Source organism: Neopelma chrysocephalum, unplaced genomic scaffold (assembly GCF_003984885.1).
Source record: "Neopelma chrysocephalum unplaced genomic scaffold, ASM398488v2 Primary Assembly neopelma1_23b, whole genome shotgun sequence".
NCBI lineage: Eukaryota > Metazoa > Chordata > Aves > Passeriformes > Pipridae > Neopelma > Neopelma chrysocephalum.
In genome coordinates, this window is record NW_020897692.1 from 4,603,466 (window position 1) to 4,630,831 (window position 27,366).

At 36.9% G+C, this 27,366-nt stretch overlaps 1 long non-coding RNA gene across 1 annotated transcript; it reads left to right on the forward strand.

Annotated features, from left to right (window-relative positions):
• The first annotated feature begins 9,653 nt into the window (after nt 1-9,653).
• LOC113973224 lies at nt 9,654-26,806 on the forward strand. The gene is made up of 4 exons (XR_003536173.1): nt 9,654-9,702; nt 23,537-23,812; nt 23,944-24,156; nt 26,152-26,806. It is a non-coding gene; the product is annotated as an uncharacterized LOC113973224 (long non-coding RNA).
• The last annotated feature ends 560 nt before the right edge of the window (nt 26,807-27,366 follow it).

Genomic DNA, 27,366 nt, shown 5'->3' on the forward strand with positions numbered 1-27,366 from the left:
CGAATTCTCCCAGTGGTTTCATTTGAGCTATTTTGGGGTGAAATACTGCCCCATGGTAATATATCCTATGAATAGAATCCAGGGATTACAAGTATGGGAAGACATCTCTGGATCATTCAATTTGATCTATCATTTTTGCAGTACTGAACTGTTTTATTTTTCTATTTTCAATCTGTAAATAGTCTTTGTAACCTTGCTCATTTGTGAGCAGGATAATGATAGTTATAAAATAATTTTCTTTATGATGAACTAGTATATTCCCTGTTGTTTGTTTATGAAGAAAAAAACATTTAAGGAAGTAATTAAACAGATGTTTATTGACATGAGTTGTACCACTTTGGAGGAATGTGAATAATGAGGTTTAACTTAAGAGAGTATTCACAAACAGTAATAGAAAGTTACATATCTAGATCAATAGGGACCTAGAAGCTTTAAGAGCAAGTGTTCCATTGTATTTACCTTGTCTGCATTTATTTAGTGAAAAAATTTCTGTACTAAAGGGACAGTGTCATCTTAGCACCTCAAAAAAAAAAAAAAAAAAAAGATGAAAAACAACCATAACTGACATCAAGAAAACATTTCTTCCCAGGCAGCATAAGGAGAATTACCTGTCACCCATGACTCATCATTTACTATATCTTTTCAAACAGATCCTCTTTGTTATTGACTAATTGGAAGAACAATAGTGGGTATACAAAATATTCCAAGAAAGATAATGAAAACTCTGGATTCTTATTGTTCTATTAAAAATGTAGCAATTCATCACTTAACATCATTAGTGGTTGATAACTGGAATTGTGTCTATAATACCCATTTGAGGTTTTATTGTGTTTCAGTCAACATAAAGCATAGGTTAACTGTAGTAGCTGTCTGTATTAAAATTTAGATGCTGCCTGTTGAAAATGGATAGTAATTTGGTGATTATTCATATTTTTAAACATTCTGAATTACACTAATTTATTATGCAAAATTAAATTAGAGTGCATAGAGCATATGGATTTTTTTCCTTTTTTTATTCTTATTCGTGGCAGTGATGAATGGCAGATAATTTATAACACTGAAGTTTAATAATTAAAATGACTTTTATTATTCTGTTTACTAGTTTCTTCTTTCTGCAGACTCTTGTAATTTTGCCACATGATTAGCAACAAATTTTGCACAGCAGCACCTTCTAATAGAACACAGCATGGATAATTTTCCATGCAGATTCAATCTCCGTCTATATTCCACTAATCTCTTGATTGTTCCTGGTGAAAATAATCAGATCCCTGTTGTGTTCCTGATGCACTGAGCATTTGTAAAGATAATAACAAGATTCAGTGCATCAAAGGACTCAGAATATGCATCTGCTCTTTGGTCTAACTGTAAAGGGCCACACAAGGAGCCGGGTCAATTATTCACTGAAGATTAATTAATACAGCTTCATTTGTAGGCTGTATCTACTTGCAGTGGAAATATGGTGTTGTGGGGGGTTAATCTTGCCAAGCTCACAGGTGCCCACCATGATGCTCTCTCACACTCTACCCTCAGCATAACATGGGGATAAAATAAAATGAAAAATCTTGTGGGTTGAGGCAAGGACAGAGAGAACGCTCAGCAATTGCCATCATGGGCAAAACAGTCTTGACTGGGGAAGATTCGTTTAATCTGTTGCCTATTGGTAACAAAGTAAGAAAGTGAAAAATAAAACCAAAACTAAATATATTTTCCCCCACACTCCTTTTTTCCCAGGGTCAGCTTCCATCTTGACTCTTCTACCTCCTCCACTCCAGGTGGTGCAGGGGGACAGGGAATGGGTGTTGTTCTCAGTTCGTAATGCTTAGTCTCTGTCACTCCTTTCTCCTCATGCTATTACCCTTCTCCAACATGGTTCCTTCCCATGAGCTGCAGTTCCTCAAGAAACATTTCAGCATGGGTCCTTTTCACAGGGTGCAGTCCTTCAGAAATGGACTGCTTCAGCTTGGGTTCCCCATGGGCTGCAACTCCTGTCAGAAAGTCTATTCCAGCATGCACTCTCCAAGGGCTACAGCTTTCTCCAAGTCACATCCACCTGTTTGAGCACGTCGTCCTCCATGGGCTAAGATGTGGGTATCTGTTCCACCATGGACCCTCATGGGCCATAGTAGGGACCCATGGTCTTCTGCATGGACTGGGGGAGAATCTCTGCTGTGGCTCCTGGAGCACCTCCTCCCACTCCTTACCTGACCTTGGTGTCCTCAGGGCACATTTTCTCGCTCATCTCTCAGAATTGTTATGCAGCACTTTTTACTCTTTCTTAAATAAGTTATCACAGAGACATCACTGGTGTTTGATTCAGCTTTGGGCAGTGCTGCATCCCTTTCAGAGCCATTCGGAAGTGCTTCTGTTCAACGTGGGGGCAGCTCCCTGTCTTTTCTCCAAGAAGCCATCCATGCTGCCCTAGTCTTACCATGTAAACCCAGTGCAGGTGTTAAACTAGCCAGCTAGCCAGGAGACTTTTTTATTGAAAAGGAACTGATGCCTTTTCACAGGCTGCTCACTTGGCAGTCTCCGGGACCCAGATGATCTCTCAGCAGATGTAGCTTAATAACAAGCCAAATAAAGAGCCCAGGCAGTGTCATGTTCTTTATGAATTCCTAATACTACACAACACTGATATGAAAGCCCTACCCAAGTTTACATGATTTACTACAGTTGAAGTTTGTGGCTATCTATAGCTGCCATCATAGAAAATAAGCACTTGACTAGGCATCTCCCATTTGGTTTGGCTGACAAGTTAAGATAGATTATAAGGATTTATCTGTTCAGCTGGGTAGAGCTACAGGTAGAAGTCCACAGCAAGGTGCATGCTCCTTGGTCTTGCTCTGAAACTAAATACCTAAAATGTCCTGTTTCTGTGACTCTTGTGGAGACGATCATAGCCTTAAATTTAAACATATATTTCCAGACTCTTTCAGAACTGGATTTTTCAGAGTAGTAATTTCAGCTTGTATTAACCTAAAAATATGGAGTCCCTGTGGATCAGAGGTTCATTTATCTTAAGCTTCCCTTTTGCTGTGCAATCTAACATGGTGATACAGAACAAAGGAATTTAAAAAAATTTTGTGAATTATATTTGCACATGTTTAAAGGCCTTTTGCATTGCTAGCATCATAGAAAGAGGCATTAGTGTAAACAATATTCTACTTTGTTTTGTTTCTCATCTTACATAGAAAAATAGCTACGGAATAGGTTTTGAAAAACTCTTAGGGATGGATTCTTTCTGTTTGTGCTGATTGGTAGAACTTTCACTGACATCAATAAAACACAGACAAAGACAGTGCAGAAGATTTGAAAATACCTTCTAAGTGCTACAATATGGGATTTTGCATTTAATTACGAAAAGCATCCCTTGAAATTCTTACATTTGGAATACTATCTTCCCTTAGGGGAAAATGAAAAAAATTAGTATTACATGTTTTCCATAGTCAAAGAACAGCAGAAACATGGATCAAGTGAAGAATTAAAAAAAATAATTGAATTGTTCAGAAGGAAACATATTTATTGATCTCAGAAAGCTTTTCTGCTGAAGAATAAAATAGACATCTCTAGTCTCATTCATTACCACTTTAAATAATTACGGATATTTCAGGTGTTGCAGCAAGTGTTAATGAGACCAACTGTGAATCTAAACTTTATATATCTGATTCTTCCTTCCTGGAATGACCGTTTGTATTCAATTTTTTGGGAGGTTTGAGGGCTAAGTAATTTGGCTCCTGATCTTAAATGTCTTAAACCTTACATAGCTGTCTCCTACTGCATGGCTACTCTGAGCATATAATTAGGAGTAGATCTAATATTTCTTCTACATTCCACCACCACAGTGTCTCTCTTACTTCACAACCAGTCTCATGTTGTCAATAATTCAAAGGACTTCAAGGAAGGATTGAAAGATTTAAGCACTAAATTTTAAGTACTGTTTACCCTTGTGCCCCTTTGCTTCTCCATCCCAGGACCCTGTACTCACAGGGACTCCATTAGCCAGCATCTCCTCTGGCATCAGTATAGCAATAAAGCTTTAATTCTGTTGTGGTAACTCCACAAACCAGAGACAGCCCTTGATATCTGATGCTATTTCATTGTCTTCACCAAAAAAATAACATTCTGACATTAGCCCTCTTTGTGATCTACCTATAGTATAAAAAGAGCAATATCTCTAAGGTAATGCTCTATCTACCATGAACCACTTCACTCCGAATGTTTAATTTCAGTCACCTAAAAAAAAATATTAATTTGAAACATAAAATTGGTTTTATTTTTCTGTCTTCAAAAATTGACAACTTCCTCCCTCTCTTTTAAGTGTTGCAGATGGTACAAGCATACAAAAGATTGATGTACTACAGACTTGCATGATTCTGCTAAAGGTATTTTACATATATCTGCTTGTTAAATTAAAAGTAAATTGCACAGTGTTGAAATATTGGATTTTATTTTACAGTATAATTAAACCCAGATATCAAATATTTGTAGGGAGGATATTAGAAACACAAGTAGAAATTGAAATGTGTAACATTTCTTATAAAATATCTTACCAAAATGTGCTTTGCAAGCTATCAGTATTTTAAATAACTGCAAATAAAGTGGTCTTTTTCTCTTCTGGAAAATTAGGTATTGTCTTGACAATAAAAAATAAAATAAAATAAATGGAAAATTCCAACTGGATATACAATAAAGGTAAATTACAATAACTTTATCTTTTCCAAAGAAAGGTGAAATAATAATATATTTCTGTAGTGTGATAGGGATTTTTGTGTATTAAGATGCTAAATCACAATGACTAAAAAACATACAGGAAATTAAAAAAAAATTGTTTTACCTACTCTTTAAGTACACAAGTAATGCACGGCTAATTTAAAATATAAATTTAGATGTACTGTCTTTTTTTTTCTGTATGTATGAATCTTATGTGGAGAAAAGTGCCTAGAATCTGAAATTTAAAATGTCCTGTTACATATCCTGAGGAAAACCTTCCTTGATTTAGAAAAACCTATATTGGTATGTCAGCTTCATTTAAATACAGTGTGAAAAAGCAGCATATGAAATGTGTACTTGGAGAAAGATTGTTGATTTCAGCATTTTAGTTTTATTACAAAGAGTAGCTCAGTAATAGCAGTAATACCACTCAGAAGTTGAAGGTATTTTGTGATCAACTTTTTGTAATATCGAATTTTCATGAAAAATGTGACACTAGCAAGTAAAAGAAAGGTGACTTTGCATGCTATCTCTTGCATAAACTAGAATATCAATTATCTTTACTTTGCTTCATTGTGGATTCACTGGGAGTGTACATTTCATTAAGTTTTGTTCACAAAATTTTTTTCCTAATGTGACTCCTTGTCCCAGCATTCATATTTTTAGCATATTAAAATAACATCAGTATAAAGAAGGAAGTCCTGGTGCTTTTTAAAAACAAAATGCTGAGTTTCAAATCTTTATGATTAATTACAATAAAACACATATATTATGTTCCTTTAAGGATTTCAAATATACATTAAAAGGGGCAAATCTCACACAATTTTGAGGTCTGGTGCTGTAAGTTTGGTGGAGTTCTAATTAAGTATGAGGAACTCAACTAGTGCTGCTATAATGAATCTATACAAAGGTAGGCTGAAACACATGGCACACACAGAAAATATGGAAGGTAATGAAAGAGAAATTCTTTGCCCGAAACTTCTGAATGTACCTAATACTGGAACAAATGGAAGCTCAGAATGAAAAATCTTAGGTCAGAATAAAGCCATGAGTCTTCCAGAGAAATGGTTCAATAACATACTGAGCATCATACACACTATATGCTGCCACGGCCACTTATTCTACATATTTCCTCAAAATAGCAATACAGTTTACCATGGAAAACCAGGGGTTTAGCTCCTCCTAAACAATCTTTTTACTAGTTCAAAAAGGCAGAGACTAAAATGGGCACAGATATGTGTCTTATTGTTTGTACTTGTAGTTTGAAAAGAAAAAAAAACATGAGAACATGTAGCAGATTTCACCCACATACACAGATGAGTATATTCTAGCCTTTGACAGTCAGTCAGAACATAGCATCCTGCAGTAATATACCACATGTGCTAATACTGACACTTTACTCTGGGGTCGTATTTTGGTCTTAATTCTTTAAAAAAAATCCACAAAACAAAAACCAAAACAAACCATCAAATAATCAAAACTTCCAAAGAACCCCCTTCAATCTATATTTTGAACTGGAATGAGTTATATTCTCAAAGATTAAAAATCAAAGAATATGTAATTCTTTTCATGTCAGTATCAGTAAAACTTTGTGAAACATCTGATAAAGCTGCCAATAAATCAACTTTTCTGAAATTTGTTAGGCAATGGACAGGTACTAACATGAATGTTAGATATCTATAAGTGTTATATTTTGCTATTAGTAACATTTTTGCATCTGACACCTTTATTAAGCACAAACCCATAATCTAAGTTATTTTCATTTTAAAGAGCAATGGAGGCTGTGAAATATATTCCATTGGAAGCAACTACAACCATTCACAAGTCTGAAGCAGGATATCTTGGGCTAGACTGCCTTTTTGTACTGCTATACCATTCATATCCTAAAAAGTCAAATTACTTCCATCGTCAGTTGATTTTTCTGTGTTTTTTTATGAAAAAAACACAGATATTAATGATTTTAATAATTATGTTTAGAACTGTCTCTGAAATCTTCCAATACTAGTGATTTTTCTTTCTGGCAAAAAATGTCAGCACTTATAGCTATACAGATTCAGCATTGGCTTATGTAGGTTTCTTTTCTTCATCGTATTAAGTTATCAGGTGCTGGAGCAGAGTCTCCTGTGTTCTTCAACTAGTACTAAGGAAAAAGCTCCTTAAACATCAGACCATCTTGGGAACTGCTTAGAATGCAATATAAGTTTAGTGATAGGTTAAAACACTGCTCTGGACTAAGAGTACAAATGCATTAGGAACTAGGCAAATAGGATATACATCTATTTTACAATACTTTGGCATGATTCTGAAAAAAAATTAAGCAATATTTTATCACACAATGACATGAATTAGGGTATAAAATACACCAATATTAATAAATAATAGAGCATTTGGATTATATATGGAAGTGATAACATTGAGGTCTGTGAGATGGCTTAAAATACCTTTCTTGTATTAGTTACCATAAGATCACATGCAGAAAACACTTTTTTGTGTGAGAGATCAGTAATTTTCTGTTGAAATATACAATATTTTGTCATTAGATAGTCCCAGAACACCCATAAGGAAAGGGAATGTTGTTTCCTCCTTCTGAAAAAAAGCAGTATGAGAAGAAAAGAGAGGCAAACAGAAATGTAAATTATGATATCTGAGTAGAGGAAAATAGGAATTGTAGAACATCAGTTTTCAATCAGTGCAAACCCAGAATTCTATTTCTGTTCACTCTATTCCTTTGGACTTAATTTTTAAAATCTTTGTTGAGAACCACATTTAAAACACTATATTGAGATAATTTTTTTTCAGATATGCAGCACTGAAGAATTCCCAAAATGCGCAGTACGACAGTGGGAAATAAAAGCAGAGAAAGACAAATACAAGAATTGTCTAAGGAAATAATGACACACTGTATGAACATTTTAGCTCTGTGGTAGCCTGAAGATCAGCTGTAGAGTACAGTAGGTATTACTGTACATGCAGCAGCATAGAGCAGGCAGCCATTCATTAGATGTGTGGCATATTCAATCTTCGCTCCAAAGAGGGTTGTACATTAGATCGTACATGTGGTTATTTGTTAACTCTAAAAGGGTTTGTCTTGTTTGTGATATGGTATATCAGTATATAACTCAAAAACCTCTCGTTTTGTAGCATGAGGAAAATATGTCTTGCTGAGAAAAGTAGCCTGTCTTGTTCAGAAGCAACCATCACTATTGAAGAGGAAATAAACATAGTGGGGGTTGTTGTTTCCTGATGGCTGAGGAGTGTCCAATGTATTTGTAACATGGCATTTTTGCTGTTGCCTAACTTGTCCATGAGGCTCTGTGATAAATTATAATGCCATATATTTCAGAAAAAAATGTTAACAAATGACAAGAAATTATCTTTGTTCATTGATCTCACAAGTCAAGTACAGGATTGCTCACATTTTTTAAGTGCCACAGGAGCTCCAGAGCAAGTATCCAGCCCCAACTGGACAATTCAGATTGAGTGTATTAGGTGTCTATGCTGCTTTTTCAATAAATAGAGCTATACAATCAACAATGCATACATGACAACTGAAGAACTTCCTAAAGAGTAAAAAAGGATATACTCACAGTACAAAAAAATAAATATTACCTATTTCTATCTAGAACTTTGCTGTGTGATTCTAGACTGTATATTAAGTCATCATTGCTCATTTAATTTTCAGAATCTGAGGTTTTGGTTGCTGAAGCTGTTTCTTTCCTGAATGTAGCATTTAGTAAAGTAGTGATTTTCCTTTAAAGACTGATAGAGACAGGCTGCTCTCAAAGTGAGAAATCTAAGTTCCCAAACCCTTTTTTGCCTGAGTTTACAGTTTTTTCACTCTCCTAAATGGTGATAAACATATTAGCCAAGGTAGACTTGCCTTTTTTTGTGTAAATAACATACATAAATTAAGATCATACACTTGGCTAATACTTAAATAAAAGGACAGTCTAATAAATATTGCTTTGCACAAGTCGTGTTTCTGAATTCTGTGATTTTGCTTGTACCAAGCATCTCCTAATTTAGGGACGTAAGAAAAGCTGAAGATGACTATCACATAACTGAATAGGTCATTAGTTTTTGTAGATAAATAAGACTTCAGGTAGTCACATACTGATTTGGAGACCATTCAGAAGATTCTGTTGTATGCATTAAGCAAGTAATTGCCAGAGAGTAGATATTTTCTTTTATATATTTCAGTTATAAAGCTGAGCAGCTATAATTCATATCATCAAACACCCACAAATAACAAATAAATCTGATGCCAGAGAATAACATCGACTTCTGAAAACTCCCAAGGAGACACGTAATATGTTGCACCTACTCAGATACCTACCTGAAATCAGGTGACAAGTGAGGTCACTGGATAACAACAGAACAGAGCAAGCATTTCTCATACAAGATAAAGGAGGCCAATAGACTCCCTTTCAGGAAAATGCTCATTCTGCTTGAAGTGATCAAGAAGCAGCACAGCCTATTATAGCAATCACGTGCTAGTTCCTGCCTCTCCTGCTTTCCTAAGGAAAGCATTTTGTGTAATCATGTTCAGTGCAAGGCTTTGTCTGCCTATCTGTTTTCCTGTAGTAACATTTTAACCTGCTAGTTCAAGAGAAATAGGAGATGCAGAGATAGAAACATCCTACGAGAAACCTACAAAGCATGTTGCCTTTGCATTCTTTGTTTGGTCCTCCAGTCACCAGGATATGACATGTTCTTCTTGTCTCACTAGCGAGCAAGAAGATGAAACGAGACACAAAGCAGTTCATGCATGTTTGCCAACAACTCAAAGTCTGTATTTCCAAACCAACTGTAGTGGGTTTGTGTAGTAAAATAACACCTCCTCTTTCCAGGAGAAACAGAATATTCCATACATATCATGTTATGTCCGTCCGACTATAAGAGGGAAGGAAGAATTAGCTTGGCCCTTCTTCTTTCTTCTGGGATGGCCCTGTAGGCAGCTATGTCTGTCCAAGATGCCATTCCATGGGGAAGGTAGAATTTTTTTACTGTTAGTTTCCTTTGCCTGTGTGTTTGTAGCATTATTAGTCTCTTCTTTTTTTTTTTTCTCCATGTAAATATGGAGACTTTCTTTCTGGGTAAGCCCAGGTTTTTCATGTTTTTTCCCTTTCGTTTCCCCTTTTTCGTGGTGGTGGGAGATCTGCGCAGGCTTAGTGGACACCTGACATTCAGCCAAAGTAAACAACTACAAATTTTGGTGCGCTGGCTGGGAAAACTGCCAAGGGAAGATTGTTTATACAACAACTGCCTCACTTATCTATTTGTTTTGCTAACCTGGGAACATATAACAAAAGCATGGCAATTCACCCAGTTCTAGTGGATATTCCTGTAATTTTACTAACAGTTTTGATAGGATGTGGGACTTGTCCCTTAAAAGACACAGAAGGGAAAGAAATCAATTTTTTTTCTCTTCTTAATTTTGACGTGGAGGGTCTGGTAATGAAAGCACCCGCAATCCTTACTAAACCTTACTTGAGTTGTCTGGCTATATTGTTGCTCATAACCAATGCTCTTAAAACATTATAGGGAGTGGGGAAGGTAGTGTTGTTTTCGTTGCCTTGTGCCAGGACAAAACCAAATTCGAGAGAGAATTTACTGGGATGTTTTCTAAAGGGGCTAGTTCCTGGGTGGCAAGGGATGTGGATGAATTTAGGCAGGTTCTTTGGGCATCTAAAACCCCCTGTTGCCTGGGACTTCACACCAGAACAAGTGTTCAATCCCAACAAACTAACACCTCGTTTAATGGAAGGCTGCCTTGCCTACCCCAATCAAAACCAGCAACTTCTCACCCTGTACTGGGGCCTGGCCTGTGCCTACCGAGCTGCTGTTCAATACTCTAAAAAGACTACGACTGAGGCAGGGACCCAAACCACAATATCTGAAGTCACTATTGCCCCTGTAGTGAAAAGGAAGACACGGGTAAGGAGATCTTCAGGACCTACAGGCCTACCTCTGTGATTAGTAAGGGAGGAAGGGGGCAGATTAACAGAAGTAACAATGGGAGAAAAACAGGAGGCAAGGCAAAGAGCCAGTTCACAAAGAGCCAGTTCCTCACTAGGGGAAGGTCGATCAATCAGAGAAGAAGTCAGACAGGTAAATGAAGTCAGCCTGCCGTTGAGTGCCACTGTGCCAGACATGTTGGAGCTCCAGTACAAACTGGAGTCCAAGGCAGCGAAGTGGTACGCCACCATTGATATTCCAAATGCGTTCTTCTCCATCTCCTTAGCAGCAGAGTGCAGGTCGCAGTTTGCTTTCACATGGAGAGGCGTGCAGTACACCTGGAACCGATTACCCCAGGAGTGGAAACACAGTCCCACCATTTGCCATGGACTGATTCAGGCTACACTAGAGAAGGATAAGGCTCCAGAACACATACAATATATTGATGACATTATTGTGTGGGGGCACACAGCAGAGGAAGTCTTTGAAAAAGGAAAGGAAATTACCCAGATTCTCCTCAAAGCTGGTTTTGCCATCAAAAAGAGTAAAGTCAAGGGACCTGCCAAAGTGATCCAATTCCTAGGGATGAAATGGCAAGATGGACATCATCAGATTCCAACGGAAGTCATCAACAAGATCATAGCTATGGCTCCATCAACTAACAAAAAGGAAACACAAGCTTCACGGGGGCCATAGGTTTTTAGAGGATGCGCATTCCTGAATACAGTCAAATCATGAATCCTCTTTACTTAGTGACCCATAAGTGACCCAGTAGGGTCCTGAACAACAGCAAGCCTTTAAACAGATTAAGCAGGAGATTGTACACGCTATGGCACTTGGGCCAGTCAGGACAGAACCAAATGTGAAAAATGTACTTTATTCTGCAGCCGGGGATAATGGTCCCTCCTGGAGCCTCTGGCAAAACGTACCTGGTGAGACCCAAGGCCGACCATTTGGTTTCTGGAACTGAACCTACAGAGGATCTGAAGCCAACTACACCCCCATGGAGAAGGAAATCTTAGTGACTTATGAAGGAATACAAGCAGCCTCAGAGAAGATTGGCACAGAAACACAGCTTTTCCTGGCACCCCAACTACTGGAGCTGAGCTGGATGTTCAAAGGAAAGGTAGCCCCTATTCATCATACCACTGGTGCTACATGGATTGATTTGATTACACAGTGTGCCCGAATCAGAAACTCGAATCGCCCTGGAATCTTAGAAATCATAACAAATTTGCCTGAAGGTGGAAACTTCAGTCTGACTGATGAGGAGGAAAAAGAACAAGTGAATTGGGCTGAAGAAGCTCCACTGTACAATCAGTTACCCAAAGAAGAAACACGTTATGCCCTTTTCATTGATGATTCTTGTCATATTGTAGGGAAGAATCAGAACTGGAAAACAGCTGTCTGGAGTCCCATCCAACAAGTGGCAGAAGCTACTGAAGGGGAAGGTGAATCAAGCCAATTTGCAGAACTCAAAGCCATTCAATTGGCCCTGGACATTGCTGAACGAGAAAAATGGCCAAGGCTTTATCTCTACGCAGACTCATGGATGATAGCCAATGCTCCGTGGGGGTGGCTGGATCAGTGGAAGAAGATTAATTGGAAGCATAGAGGGAAACCTATCTGGGCTGCTGATTTATGACAAGACATTACCACTCGGGTTGAGAAGTTGACTGTGAGAGTCCGCCATGTAGATGCCCATATACCCAAAAACTGAGCTAATGAAGAACATCAAAACAACAAACAAGCGGACTGAGCTGTACAAGTCAAGGTATCGCAAGTAGATCTAGATTGGTAGCATAAGGAAGAGTTGTTCTTAGCTCAATAGGTACATGATGCTTCAGGCCATCAGGGTAGAGATGCCACTTATAGATGGGCACAAGACCAAGGTGTGGATCTAACTGTGGACACTATTTCCCACCTTTTCCATGATTGTGAGACATGTGCTGCCATTAAACAAACAAAGAGAGCAAAACCCCTATGGTATGGTGGACATTGGAATAAGTATAGATATGGGGAGGCCTGGCAGGTTGACTATATCATACTGCCACAGATCTGCCAAGGTAAATGCTATGTTCTCACCATGATGGAAGCAACCACTGGATGGTTAGAGACTTATCCGGTGCCTCACGCAACTGCCTGAAATACCATTCTGGGTCTTGAAAAGCAAGTACTGTGGCGACACAGGACCCCAGAGCGCATTGAGTCAGACAATGGGACTCATTTCAAAAACAGTTTAGTTACTACTTGGGCCAGGGAACATGGCACTGAATGGGTATATCGTATCCCATATCGTGTAGCAGCTGCTGGAAAAGTTGAGCGATGCAATAGATTGCTGAAAACTACTTTGTGACAGATTTGCACACCTCTGTCTATAGCATGATCACAAAATGTTCATAAGAAGCAGCTTTGCACAATGACTCAGCTGCAGATCTCGGTCTTGATTCTGCAAGTGAGGGGATACTTCACTGATCATCCCTCCTCAAAGAATCCCCCAAAAGTCTCGCTCAGATATGGTGAAACAGGAGCCAGGCCTAAAAGAGTTAACTGAGATATCTTGGCCTGCTAAGAAACCTCAATACCTGTTTTGCTAGAAGAACATTTTAGGAGCACTGGTTAATATCATGTTCTGTTCTGCTCACTGGACCAAAGGCCTTATTATAGAAAGAATAGGAGTAGTACGCACACTGTAATAAATTAGGTAAACTAGATGTTTGAATAAGATCTAGAAGACCCAGAGCCAGGATTTTGAAAGCTTGAAGAATCCAGGTCACCTAATTGAAGAGGTCAAATTGAGGAAGACGTCCATGGCAACCACCAGAGGGATGAAGGCTTGAGGAGAAGACCCCCACAATAGAAGACTGCGCATGTCTGGAAAGACTCTGCCCAGAGACTAGCCTGCTTATTAATATGTATAATAAATGATGTAACCATGTATCTAAAGTGTATAAAATGGTTTAGTTTTGCACTTGCAAGTCGAGCAAGTTTGTCCAGCGCGAGCTGGCTTGCTCCCAACATTGAATAAACAAATACCTTGCTGCTTAAAGACAAAAAAAAGTCTCTGAGCAGTCTTTCGGGCCAATTTTTTGGATTCAATGGTGCCAAAGGAAGGACACCCCAGAGTAAGGCCATGTCACACTTTGGAGAGTGTGTATTGTACTGTGGCACATAGGACATTCCTGGAGAGGTTCAAAATTATGCCAGATGACTCTTAGGCTGTAGAGTGGCACAAATCAGAAGAGTTTAATGTTACCTCTTCTTGCTGTCTTCTGACTTGTCTGCAAATTCTGTGCTGTGCAAACCACAAAACCGCAGCCCCAGTACTAAGATTTACCAAAACTGTTTATTTGCAAGTTGGAGTCAGGATCCTGATCTAAATTATTCAAATACAATAGTGATACTCAAGGTTATTTAAAATGTTCTGTGCTGACTTGTTACTTTTAGGATTAGTACAAAAACATCCCACAACAGCATGCAAATGAAGTTAGAGTACCTTACAGGGAGATATCATGTCCAGAGGATCTCACCTTTGAATAAAATGAAGGGAAATTTTGCTGTTCACAGCCCCTCCTCTCCCATTCCCCCACAATAGAAGGAGTGATATCAGAAAGGACAGGAGAGACTGAGTTTAGCAAATAGACAGATGGGTATCAGGCTGACATAAGGCCTGGAATATGCAAGTATTGTTCAGGCAGTCCCAGGGGATTTACAATGGCACATTTTTTGACATTGAGGAAGTTACAGTGAGCTCAGTGACTTATTTTTAATCTTCATTGCATACATCTCTGCTATGCTGTATTCATATTGTAATTTGAACCAGATCACACACTTTGATAAAACAAAGGAGAAAAAAAAAACAAAACCAAAAAACAGGGAATGGGGATGAGAGATTTTGTTCACACTGAATATGTAACCTTGCTATGTGGTAAAATGTTATGAGCAGATGTTAGTATGAGGAGAAGCAAATAAGGAAGATCAAAATGATTACAGCATGGTTGAGAGGTTGAATTTAAGTCTCTTTAATAAAATAAAAGATCATTGGCTGTCAAATAAAGATGGGAGTTTATACAAAACATATGAATACATGAACAAGACAAAATATAGAAAAGTTGAGCTTGAATCAGGACAGATAAATCTTTTAGAATTTATTATCTGGTCCAACAACAAACAAATACTTTACAGGTTGTTGTAAATTTTAAGATTGATAGAAAACTGTTTGATGATATTCAGACTGGAAAAATACAGCAAACTTGCAGCCCAAGGGATGTGCAATATCCATAGGTTTCGAACCTGAGAGAATAGTTGGAAATATTAATATAACTCTTCAGGCTCTGCTTCCAAACCCAAAATCTTTTCAGTAACAAAATATTTATGAGACACTTTGAATATTTTTTCATTAATATATTTCTGCATTTAATTCCAAGTGTGTTTATATTCTGATTGAATTAACAAAGATGTAAATCCAAAGCAACTCTACTGAAGTAACAGGAAATAAATTAAGGTAATATTGGTTATTAAACAGGCTGAGACTCAAGCTATTAATACTGTTTAAAATTCTGTGCCTTCCACATACTTCAAGATAGCATGAGGCCTGTTATGTTTCCTCCTCCTTCCTACTCGGTTTTTTCTCACTGTACAGAGAGCAGCAAAATGTGTATGTTCTTTTCGGGTGACATTCCATATTAAGGGCCAGGTCATGCCATCAATTTTTAAACACAACTACCCACTGAGATCAATGCAGAGTGTTACTTAAAACTGACAGTAGGGTGTGACCCTATAATGCCAAGAAATACCTCTTTACTTGACTAAAAACCTGGTTCTAGTCACAACAGCCACCTACGTGCATCAAATACTGCATTTGTGGCATTCCAGTGCTGATGTGCTATATGCTACTGTGTTTTCAAATGTGATCATTGCTTATGCTTTTCAGCTATCTAAACTTCATTCTAGTTCATAATAAGAATAAGAATAAAAACACCCAACTGCAGCAACACCACAGTTTTAGCATTGAGTAAAGAACTGCTGAGGGTGTAGGTCCAGACCAATATATGCATTATGCATACATGCATCCTTGTGCTCTACAAGGCTTTGTTGGTCTCTGTAGGACCTCAGGGTAATAGTCATAGAACCACAGACTGGTTTGGGTTAAAAGAGACATCAAAAATCATCTAGTTGCAACTCCCTGCCATGGTCAAGGATGTCACTCACTATATCAGGGCCCCATCCAACCTGGCCTTGAACACTTCCAGGAATGGGGAGTCTGCAACTTTTCTAGGGAACCTGTGTAGGTGCTTCAGCACTCTTTGAGAAAATAATTTCTTCCTTTTACCTGATCTAAACCTGACGAGGATGTGGTTGACCTTCTGGGCTGTGAGTACACAGACTTGTGTCCTGTCCTTTAATCAAAGATATCCTAAAAGATTGATGTACATCTTTAGCCACACAGCAAATACTGTAACGATGGCAAAGAGGGGTATTCAGAAGTCAGAGCATGAAGCAAATGGATAAGGTCTTTGCAAAACTGAAGTCACCAATTTGTTTTCAGATTTTTACTCTCTTCTTTGCAACTGTCATGCATCCTGCAAAAAATAATGAGAGTTTTTTAATGGGAATAATATTCCAGCATAAATTTCAGCATTTTCATATTCCAGCATAAGTGATTTCAGGTGAGTATTAGAGAGGTATCACACAAAAGACCAGGTAAAATATTACAGCTACAACTGTAGCTAGATCATTACAGATAAGCTATGCCAGCAACTATTCATCCTCTGCATTTTACAAACTCATTTTGGTTTTACCAAGCCAGTCAAAAGAATTAATGACCTAATATTCATTCCACTCCTCTGCCTTGTCCTCATGTATTTATTTCCACACGTAGACCTTACTCTATACAGGTAAAAAAAGTTTTGATTCATTTCCTGGTACAGGTATGTCATTGCCTTTCCATGAAAGAACAGATGAAAATTGTTTGCTTAGGTATTGTTTTAATATGGAGGGAACGAGCAAGGGAATATACTCCAGGCATGCATTGAAAGTTTCTAACTCCCATAGTTTAGAAGTACCCTTACAACTGTGACATTTTCAAAAAGGATTTAAAACCAGCTTTTCCAAGGGGCTTAAAAATTGCATTAAGTACAAGATGTGATTTTTAAAAGGGCAAAAACAGATGACATGTAACTTCCAAGTTGCTTTCAAAGGAAGGCTGAGTTATTAAATGCTAAAGTCACCTCTAAAATGTGATTTAGGCTGTTAAATCAGGTAATGGCTTTTGAAAAATTTACCTTCCATTAATAGAAGGATAGGGTTCTGTGTGAAAGAGGAGATTTTTTTGACACCATTTCATAAGTTCCAACACTTTTTGACATAAGAAGACTTGACCAGGCAACTATAATTTTCAGGGAATTAATAATGGTTTTTGAATCCTCATCTTGCAAAATTCAGCCTTTGGAACTTCTTCCACCAAAGAATGAGTGAAATTCCCTAGAGTTTAGGAACTCCCTACCTTTAGTGAGTGTGAATCTTATCCTGCGAAACATTGGATTAGAAATTTGGGGTCTGCATTGTTGTTTTAAGTATGCAGGGTTGTTAAATGTCTTCATTTTGATGCAAAGGGAAGTTTGACAATCAGTATAAAAGCTAAATTCCTCCTCTAGATAATGTCCAAACCTGTTTTACTATTGCTTTCAAAAAACTGAAGTGCAGTTTCTGGTAGAAAATAATTACTTCTGTATCAGATCTAAAATTCTGTTCCAATAAGTACAAATTAATTGTCAAAATCCCCTCCTCCTGTGATTACACTGCAGAAAGTACCATGTTCTCACTGTAAAAAGCATTATGGACAGTCACAGGAAAATATGATATCTGTTCCAATTATATTAAGCATCTTTCATCAAGCCGAGTTCAAACTGCATCTCTGACCTATGATGGTGATCCTTCATAGTAAAAAAACTTACAATACAAAAATGGGGTGGGTGGTTGTGGTTTTGGTGGGTTTTTTTGGTATATAAAAGACTACAAAAATTCATGCCTTAGATGATGGTATTTCTGAAGCCAACTTGTTCAGGAAAAAAAATATTATTGTCACAGTCAGAGCTCAGATCTGCCCTGATTTCCCAGGATGCAAAATAGGTGTTTTTACAAAGTATCACAAGTGTTGCTGTCTTTAATGTGACATAAATTGAGGCATACACATAGGAATAATTGTAGAATTCATTCAGTTTCTGCTGCATATTTTTGATGTTCCATTTATAACCCTGAAAATGACAAACATACCAACAGAAGGATACAAATAACACCATAATAGAAGCTTGTGGAATACATTATGCCAGCCAGCTTTCCATACAACACTGTATTAGCTTTGCTTTCTACTTGGTAGCAGAACTCCAGTTTGTAAAATATAAGAGATATTATATCTTCTCTATTGCCTGTGACACTACAGAATACTTCCATCAGTTACTGTTAACGCACTGAAAGTTACTTAAATTACATATCAAGGTCAGAGCTCCACAGTACCACCTAACTCATAATGCAATTGCATAGTTTGGCTTTTTAAAGCTACACATGTTGCAGGACCCAGACATCCGTAATTTACTGTGACATGGAATTATATGAGGTGCAATCTGACACCATGCAATTACCAACTTGTGATACAGCACTCTGGTTTCAGAGGCCACACAATATGCAACAGGGGAACTGTCTGCAGAATTAGGCCTAAAGCAGATCATATGCATAGTAAGGGCACTTCAACGGAAGACCAAAAAATTCTTTCATTGCATTGTTATTTGTGATATTGGACATCATTCATCTATTTGTAAATGTATTCATCTACGGTGTTGTTGCCGAAAGTGTGTTTTCAGTAGAAGTGAGTAACTTCGATTACCCTCTCTTATTCTTGCTTACAATAGGGATGTCATAGCACAGAAAAAAACCAAGCATTCCTGAGGAGTGCAGGTATTTTGAAGGCTGAAATTTCTTTCTTTTTTAAAAAACACAGTCTTGAATTTCTGCTTTGTTAAAGTGCTAAGAAATGAATCCACTTAGGACACTGATTGTTCTTGTTTCTCTCTGAATTTTGTGAAGAAGGATCTCACAAAGATGATAAAAAGATCTCTTTTTAATCTTTGCTTTTTCCTATGATGTGAATTAAATAACTATATCAGCTTCTGGCCCATATAATAATGTCATCTGCTATGTTTATTCTCTGTGGCTGCAATGAGTTTGGAGAACACCTGAAATGTGCACAGCAGTTGGAGAACCTCCGTACACTAAGTTATATCTGTACATTTACACTTGCTGCTGTTCTACATAAAATTCTTCAAGTGGTAGCACAGACAAAAGAAAAGTGTTTTCAGAAAGATTCACTTAGTGTGAAGCAGACTGGATGGGAGGAAGTCTTCCCAAATGCCTTTAGCTATCAACTCTATCACATAATCCACTATTAGAACTAATGAGAAACTAACCTTAGAAAGATAAAGAACATTTTTCAACTGACTGCACCATAGTCTGCAGTTGAGGGATTGTGCAGTGGTGGCTATCAAGAATGGCACTGTCAGCAATGGGTGAAAGAATCTCAAGTCAGTCAAAACATTTGTAACGTGTAAAAAGGTAGCATTAATATGTTCTTTTGAGAAGTCAGAAGTTTCACAGGCTTCAGAAGAGCACTTGCACACACACACATGCACACGCAAAAATCCTTTTAAACTACTGAGTCTGCTCATTTGAGTAATTGCTCAAAGGTGAGTAAAGGATCATGTCATTGCCCTTTGGGACAAGCTTTCATGAAATACCTACTGAGTATTTCAATAACATTAACATGTACAGTGTATAAAAAGCCTTCAATATGAGCTTACTTCAATTACCTGGAAGTTTTTATACTTGCACATGCTGCATAGCTAGATATTTCCCTCTCCTTCTTGCTTCTTCTTATCTTCTACTCCTTTTTCCTGCCATATGCCGCTAATGTAACCAGAGGCCATTAGGGCAACTCACTCCCAGGCTCAGATATTGGAAAGTACAGTAAATGATCAAAGCTCAGGGTCAGTGTGAGCACCTGGTTGGCTTTGATCACCATCATTAGTTATGACAAGCAGGAATCCCTCTTGTCCTCTCAGAAAAGTGTTCACGCTGGTGGTGTATTTATTTTGATCTCATACTGAGAATAAAAGTAGCCTTGTGATTAAAACCTGCAGCATTCTGCTGGAAAGCAAAGTTACCTCAAAGTGATGGGGATGGATTGCATGTACCTTAAAAATGAAAAATATGGTATGATGCTTTTAGTCCACAATGTCCTTGTCAAAAAATCTGTTCAGAACAAATATGTCTAGCTGTCTGCAAGGAGGATAAAATGCAAGAGCTTTAAAAAGAAAGAAAATAGACAGCTCAGTCTCTTTTTCAATCCTGTTGTCCTGTTAGTTCATAGTTGTTTTTGTGGTTAGAAACATCTTCTCGTGTTCCTTTAAATTTATTTTTCATAAATGTAAAATAAAATTATACTCCATTACAGACTGATTTTTAAATTGGTAATTTCTCCTGAGTTTCATCTGTGATACATTGGCTCATTCCCTGCAGAGTGAGTATGCAATTTTCTTCAAAATGCATTTTGAAATTCTGATTTCCTGTGTTTATTCCATGTGAGTGTCTTCATTAGTTTAGATTGCAATCTTTTTGTTTGAATGTAGTCTTGTGTCAATTATTTTCATAGGTTAATTGTTACGACAGGAGGAAAGTAGAAATCACTTAGCAGCTTTATTTCTGCCTTTTAATTTTAATTTACTCTTTCTTGTTCTGTCTAAAAGGATGGGAAAGAAATGCCTTGTAGTTTTTGACATGCACTTGTTCATTTGAATTTTCTTTCTTTGATTGTAATTTATTTTCCTCTCTCTAATGCTTTATGTTCCAAATTCAATTGTATGTAGTTGCATGAAAATAACAAACAGCATGGAAATAAGGAATAGTAGATAATAAGAGGAAAACTCACAACAAACCTAGGTGGTAAATTATCCATGAACAATAAAAAAATGTACTGTTCTGATCTAGTGATTTTCTATCAGTTGTCTGATATTCTGTGGAATACTTACATGATTTTAGGAACCCACTAAATAGGTGTTCTGAATTAGCTTTTACAAGAATCTTCCTCTCTATTCCTCTCTCTCTCCTCCCTTCTCTCTCTGCATTTGGACACACACATGCACATAGAGAGACACACATACACATATATGTATATGTCATTGCAGGAAAAAACTAGCCTCCAGACTTAATCATTTCCAAAGAAGCTACTCTTGGTAGACAGGCATATTGTCTTTCTATTCCAGTATATAATTTTTAATATTTCAGATGGAGGGTGTTCACCAACATGTTAGTTTCATGAAGAGTTTATCACACCTATGAACAATGTTTCCCTGCACTTCCCACTGATAACAAATACCCGTACAACTCTTGGTCAGCTCTGAAAGTCAGTTTGAAATTTAGACTCCTAAGCATTCTCTGATCACCTCCACATTATATTACACGAAATCATCTTTGTGTGAATTAGCAATGGCATGCCAGTCCAAAAAGTCTGCTCAACCTGCTTTCACATAGACCATTTGTGCTTTGGCATTCAGTTCTGCTAAAATTGTGTTGAAAACTGATGTTTACTCTTCATACCCTATTTCCATACAGTACTTGAAAAGAAATTTTTGAGTTTCTTCCAATGATAATCAGTTATTCTTTTCTCTTTGTTCTTCCCATGGTAAGTGTGGGAAGATGGCAGGGGGTAAAAATTAGAGGAAACTGAAAAGTTATATTCACATCCTAACAGAAGTTATAACAGTACAGAAATTATAGGTAATGGTAGTCATTGGCAGTGGATAACATACTTGAATAAAGTGGGAAGACCCACTGAGGGGTCTCCCTTACACTGTTGGCTTAGCAAGACTGTTCAGTGAAGGGTCCCCATAATGAGATGCTGACAGATTTGTTGGGCATAAGAGTCTCAGCTGTCCTGGGGCACTGACAGACGAATCAAACAATAAGGGTCAACAAAATCTCTCCTTTCCATGTGACAGTAAGTCACAATCTACTCTCTTCTTGCTAGCTTATAGTCCCTTTTCTTTTCTACATGGGAATTCCTTATATGTAAACTTCATGAAGTAACGCGTATTTTCTCAAAGTGAATAGTGTTGTTATAAATACATCAAATTTTTATATGTTTTGGATTTGAATAGGGTTATCTATTTCTGATTTAGTTATTCCTCTATATTGCAGTATGAATCATGACAGAAACTACCAGGAAGTAAATAGATTTGAATTTAGGAACATTTATAATAGCTCAGAGAGATTAGTGGACTTTATAGATTATCTTAAGCAGTAAGAGGACTAGAGATACTTACTTCTGAATAAATTCCAGCTTTCTCTAACATAATAAATATCACTTTAATCTAGAATATACAACACACTTTACTTCCTCAGAAATTCACTTTCCTCTCATGTTTCTTGGATGGTCTTTGATAGTTCTTACTTGTATTGTGGTGCCACCAAATGCAGCATAGGTACTGCACAAACACGTGTTCATCCTAGGTGAACAAAGACTAAATGGGAAAGATGTATTAAATACCAATGTTGAAACAAACATGATTTGGTCACAGCTGCCCCACAACGCGGAGGTAGAGCTGAAACCAGAATCCATCTCAACAGCCTACTACATCACTGCATTTAGTGCCAAATCCCGTCATTCACCTAAGTGAGCTGCATTCCCAGTATTGCCAAAGTTGATCATGTATTTGGGAACACTGTAGGTGGTCTCAATTTGTTAAAAGAATTTTCCCAATGCTTGTCTATATTTTTAATAGGTATGCAGAGCATAAACTAGTGCTCTTTGTTCTCATAAATGACTATGCATTTCCTAAACTGCTCTGAAAAAACTGGAGAAAAAATGTCTTTTTCTCCCAAACTGATCTGCTGCCACTTTAAGCTACACTACTTTTTTTTCATTCTGTGTTGGTTGGGATCTCATTTAGTTGCAACAACATGAGCCTAATGTCGCAGACATATGGATGTTTAGGGCAGCATGTTATTGACAAATTCTTTAGACTGATGATTTATTTTGTACATCAATGGACAACACTTGTTCTGTCTATGAAACCTGTTTTCTCAATTCTGCTCATCTGGGAGAGACATGCTGTGCACAAATGGATACATAGTTTGTTTTACCCCATTGAGCCTTCCATGGAGCCATGTATTTCATTCTGATTTATGTCTGGTTTAACTCCTTCAGTCTGTTCTTTGACCTGCAGGTATGCCATTCCTAACTGAATTGCACTTCAATACATAAGTGGTGCTCAAGGAGAAGGGGAATGCTAGGGAGAACTATTTCTTAAACAGTAAGCTTGTTGAGAGATTGAAAACATCACTTGAAAACGATGCATTGAGCCCTGTCAATGGCATTTTTAATGCAGATGAACACTAGTGACTTCAAAAGGGCTCAAAATGAAAATGTACATCAAATGCCTCTCCTGAATTTGCCCTGCGGGTGCTACTAAAGTCAGATCGACTGAATTCAGAAGGATCAAATCCTATACTCTCAGAAAAGTAAAGGTTTACAAAGTTTGCAAAAGCTGTATACTGCTGGCATGCTGAATAGTGTTGTCCATAATGACTTGTATCTATAATCACTCCGAACATTTTGGGTTCAACAGAGGGAATTTATCTTGAATTCCAGGAAAACAAAACACACTATCATTTTCTGGAAAGAATCAGCTAATATCACGATAGTGGCTGAAGCAGAGGTACTGTATAGTTGCTCTAGCTAAAAGTTAAATGCTACATTCACTTTTTATAATGTATTTATTTTTGCAACTAGGAAAATTTTATTTTCTTTCTTCCGTAGCTATTGGAAGTAGTGAAAAAGAGTAAGGTTCTTGAGTGACATGAGATCAGATGTGGAAAGTCCTCAGGGATACTTCTTGGGAAGTCTGAAATCATATGCTGGCACATACAAGAGATATCTCACTGCATAGGATGAAGTGAAGTTACCCTTACTGCAAGCATAATTTGACATATTGAATGTACTATGTTGACAGCTGCCATTATGAATAATTAAATAATATGATTACCAACTTCTCAAGTTACATTGCACAACACTACTTACTGTACAACCTTTTAGGTAAGTTCATGACATAATCTTGAATGGATTTCTTATACGTGGTCTTGCACAATCTGACCTCCTCATGATTCTTCATGTGTGAAGCAGTGATTTTTGTTCGTTTTTTGTTTTGACTTTATGCACATTTGTAGGTCTAAAGATAAAAGCTTTGGCTTCAGCTAGAACTCACTTACCTTGGAACTGGGTAAATGAGATACATTCACTAGCACATCACAGAACTTCCAGCCTTCCTCAGGATTCCTCCTGGGATATGTCCTGGGACAACTCCTGCAACCAACACAGTGAAAAGAAGAGAATGTTGATGAAAAAGTAAAGTAAATTAAAGTCTTTCCAGAAATATTTGTGTAAGTACAGGAAACAGTGAGGTCACAGCATACCTTATTGATGCGAATCAGAAGCATGATTTATTCTGATTACAATCTTGGTAATTCCAAGAAGAGGGGATTATTTTTAAAAGCAATTTTTACAAGTATCTTTAAATGCAAAGTGTTACTTTCAGATTTTTGTGGATTTTTTAATGTGTTAATGTGTTTTCTGCTCTATGATATTATTAATTTATGAAATGAAAACAAGTGACTCATCAAAATGCTAAAGTGTTTTAGCTCCAAAAATTTCCATATTTTTAAACCTTTCAGCTATTTGTGTTCTTGTTTCTGCAGTAGCGGATCTTGTGAAAAATATCATTTTTACTGCTGATTAAAAGATCTCACCTTACAATTGAAATTGTTGCCTAGCCAGTTGAACAAAAGAGACTTGAATTTAGTTAAAAATTCAATCATAAATGTGAAATCTGTGATTTACCTCAGGCACTCTTTTATGGTAGGATTTATACTACATAATTCTGGAAAGTAGGATATCCACAGCTCTCATCAGTTCTACATATCTAAACTAGTCTTTACAGTGGGATTCACTGTGTTCTAAAATGGGCAAAATTAATTAAACTTTAGTGAATTCTTTCCCCCTGTATTGATAGTATGCAGAACCTGTAGCTTGGTGCAGTTGACTGACTTTTAGATTGCTCAAAATAAATGAAAAGTTCCCAGCACCAAAAAGGCATCTCTGGGACTTTGCAAGGGAATAGGATAAAGATCTGATTACAAGACCAAGACCTCGAGATTATCATGACAATATCTTTCTGCTATTTTTGTGACAACTATTGTACAAAAGTTATGAAGTGACAGAAATAGAGGTGATTCTGTCAGAATCTTAAAATGTGCAAGCTGAAGGCCCTATTTGTTGGTTTTTTTAGCTGTCGTTTTAGGACCAGCTCACTTTACAGTGCATTTCTCTTTTTATGAGAAGGTGTCAGCTGCAAAAGGTGGTCTTAGATAGATACCAGTGCTTGTACTTCAGAGAACATTGGAGACATGGATACATGAACACGTCTATAGTTATATATGTGTGTTTATTTACAAAATTAATATAGAGATGGAAAAAATGAGATGCAAAATAGTATAAAAAATTAAGTTGTCATTATATTTCTACAAATAATATTTTATAGTAAGTTTATAAAACTCTGATGCAGTCAGTGATTTGAATGAAGACCTTGATTTCCACAAAGGCAGAGAGCAAGAAACACGTCATGACTGAATAGTGAATAAGTTATGAATATTGTACCCCCACAATTAAATTTATGGTGCATATCTTGCTCAAATCTATTATGTCTTCCACATGTAAAACTATAAAATATTTTACAAAATCATTTTCCTATTTTTAAATTGGTTATATCTGCACGACTCCAAGATAAAGAAGGTTTTATCATATATTAGAAAGCTGAATTCAAACTGAAATACACTTTTAAAACTATAATGATAAAAACTATAAATTTTCTCTTTTTTTTTTGATAATTGACTTACTGATTTTCACTGATTTTCACAAAATTTCACAATAAATTAATTTTAATCCTAGTAAATTCAAATACTTTCAAACAGTTTTATTAAAAAAAATAAATCATGTTTTTCTTTGGTTTAACATTCTGGCTGATTTGATATTTCATCCTTCTAGATTTCACCTGAAAATTTGGAATGACTGAAAAATTGACCCTATGAAAGCTGATCAGTGCTTTCTGGCTGATTCCTATTAATAAGATGTTCTGCTTCCTAAGAAAATATTTATAAAGACACAGTGATTTGCATGCATTGATATATCATATTTTTTTAAGAGGCATGGTTAATGTGTATAATTTTTGTATTTAAAGGCATAACATTTTGAAAAGGACTAATTATATCCTGCATTATCACTTGATGACAGAGTATCAACAATTTTAAGTGACAAGCAGTTTGTAGAAGAAGCTTTGCCACTTTTAAATGTCAGTTAAAAATAAGATCAATCTCTTTCAGATTATAGATTTCAGGAAGGCATAAAGGATTGGTGCTAAAGACCACTGAAAGAATAACTATTCATTTGAAGATATGCAAAAAATGAATTTGAAAATGTTCAGGTACAGTGAGTTATATTAAAACCTCAGTAAATGTTGCTTGAAAATGTCACTGCAGCATGTCCCTTTTGAGGCAGTGGACAATAGCAGACCCTGATTACCCATGAAGTATTAGATATTGAATTTTTAATGATGCTCACTGTATTATTCTATTCTGATTATTCACTCAGCATCTATAATATTGGTAGAGACCTTGATATATCAACACATTCTTGTTTTTCTACTCAACACTTCCTACCTTAGAAATTTTCTGTCACAGAGTAATTTATCTGACATTATATGAACTATTTTTACTTAGGCAAACCCATACAACAAGAAATACATGTTTTGTAAATCTTAATGTTGGTCTGTCTATCTCAGACTGAATATTACTTTGGAAAGAGTGAGACTTTATTCACAATAAAAGCATAAGAACTCCATGCTTATGCTTTGGCTTTATGACTTGGGTATCTTGCAGCAGATGGCTGCAGATGCTAGTATTTGGACAGCTGAATTATGAAGTGGTGATATTTTTTTGCCACTTAATCTGTCTCTCTGTCACCCTCTTTCCCTCTTTCTCTCTTTTCCTATTTCTATCTCTCTACCTCACATTTACTGTTAAATAAAAATTCATACTATTGACTTTGCAGTGTGGTCTCATTTGCACCTTAATTTGGGCAGAGGCCAATTTTAAAGAACCTGATCATAACATGTCCCTATTCCACAATCATTATATTTTCTTCTAAGAAGTTCTTCAGGAGTTCTGACCACATTTTTGATGCAGCCCAGGATACTGTTGGCTTTCTGGCCTGTAAGTGCATGTTGTCGGTTCATGTCCAGCCTCACAAGTGGAAAATATGAGGAAATATGCATCCTCATAGCAAAGAAGGACAAAAACATTCCGGATTACATTAGGAAAATCATTGCCAGCAGGTCAACAAGATGATCTTTCCCCGCTACTTATCTCTTGTGAGACGCATCTGAAGCGCAGGGTCCCATTCTGAGCTTCCCAGTACAAGACAGATAGGAATGTAGTGGAAAGAATCCAGCAAAGGGGCACAAAGGTGATAAAGGGATTAGAGCATCTTTTGTGGAGATAAGACAATGAGAGTAGGGATGATTCAGTATGGAAGAAAAC